The sequence below is a fragment of the Triticum aestivum genome, chromosome 5D (assembly GCF_018294505.1).
Source record: "Triticum aestivum cultivar Chinese Spring chromosome 5D, IWGSC CS RefSeq v2.1, whole genome shotgun sequence".
Taxonomy (NCBI): domain Eukaryota; kingdom Viridiplantae; phylum Streptophyta; class Magnoliopsida; order Poales; family Poaceae; genus Triticum; species Triticum aestivum.
This window is the reverse complement of record NC_057808.1, coordinates 144147124-144148063: the sequence shown is the minus strand read 5'-3', so window position 1 is coordinate 144148063 and position 940 is coordinate 144147124.

The following is a 940-nucleotide window of genomic DNA, read 5'->3' as shown; positions in this document are numbered from 1 at the left end:
AACTAGCTCTATAGACTAGTACAAATATTTTTGCACTAGAGTTGAACTAGCTCTATCAGCTTGTTGAAATAATTTTACACTAGAGTTGAACTAGCTCTATAGCCGTACAAATAATTTTACACTAGAGTTGAACTAGCTCTATAGCCTAGTACAAATAATTTTACAGTCGAGTTGACCTAGCTTTATAAGCTTGTAAAAATAATTTCATACTAGAGGTGAACTCGCTCTATAAGCTAGTTCAAATAATTTTAAACTAGAGATGAACTAGCTCTATAAGCTTCTACAAATAATTTTACACTAGAATTGAACTAGCTCTATAGCCTAGTACAAATAATTTTACACTAGAGTTTAACTAGCTCTATAGCCTAGTACAAATATTTTTACACTAGAGTATAACTAGCACTATAAGCTAGTTAAAATAATCTTACCCTAGATTCGAACTAGCTCTATAGCCTAGTACAAATAATTTTACACTAGAGTTGAACTTGCTCTATAAGCTAGTTCAAATAATTTTACTCTAGAGCTGAACTAGCTCTATAGCCTAGTACAAATAATTTTACACTATACCTGAACTAGCTCTATAAGCTAGTTCAAATAATTTTACTCTAGAGTTGAACTAGCTCTATTGCCTAGTACAAATAATTTTATACTAGAGTTGAACTAGCTCTATAAGCTAGTTCAAATAATTTTACATTAGAGTTGAACTAGCTCTATAGCCTAGTACAAATAATTTTACACTAGAGTTGAACTAGCTCTATAGCCTAGTACAAATAATTGCACAATAGAGTTGAACTAGCTCTATAAGCTTGTACAAATAATTTTGCACTAGAGTTGAACTAGCTCTATAAGCTAGTTCAACTAAATTTTCACTAGAGTTGAACTCGCTCTATAGCCTAGTACAAACATTTTTACACTAGAGTTGAACTAGCTATATAAGCTT